Source organism: Rhinopithecus bieti, unplaced genomic scaffold (genome assembly GCF_001698545.2).
Source record: "Rhinopithecus bieti isolate Rb0 unplaced genomic scaffold, ASM169854v2 scaffold_19858, whole genome shotgun sequence".
Taxonomy (NCBI): Eukaryota; Metazoa; Chordata; class Mammalia; order Primates; family Cercopithecidae; genus Rhinopithecus; species Rhinopithecus bieti.
In genome coordinates this window covers 540,294-540,692 of record NW_016810077.1, presented here as the reverse complement: position 1 = coordinate 540,692, position 399 = coordinate 540,294, and positions in this window count along the sequence as shown.

The following is a 399-nucleotide window of genomic DNA, read 5'->3' as shown; positions in this document are numbered from 1 at the left end:
GCCCCGCTGCCGAGGCCGCGCGCCCGGCCCCGCGCCCCCATTGGCCGCGCCCGCGCGAGCGAGGGACGCCGACGTGCCGGGAGCCAATAGGCGCAGCGCTCGCGAGCCGGTCAGCGGACCCGGCTCGGACTTCGCTGCTCTTTTTAGAAGCCGCACATCCCTGAGCCCGCATCCCTGAGCCGAACTCCGAGTCAAGTGGTCCCGGTGTCCACAATCACGAGTGCAGGGCAAAGGGAGAGGCGGGGAAGAGATCAGAGGGAGACCAGAGAAAGGGAACCAAAGGGGAGAAAGAAAAAAACAAAAGTAGCAAGGCTTTGCCCGTTTTCTTAAGTCAGAAGAGAGAGGGAAAGAGGACGGGTAGGGACTTACCTTTAAGCTCCAGCGCGGCCGCCCTCGCAG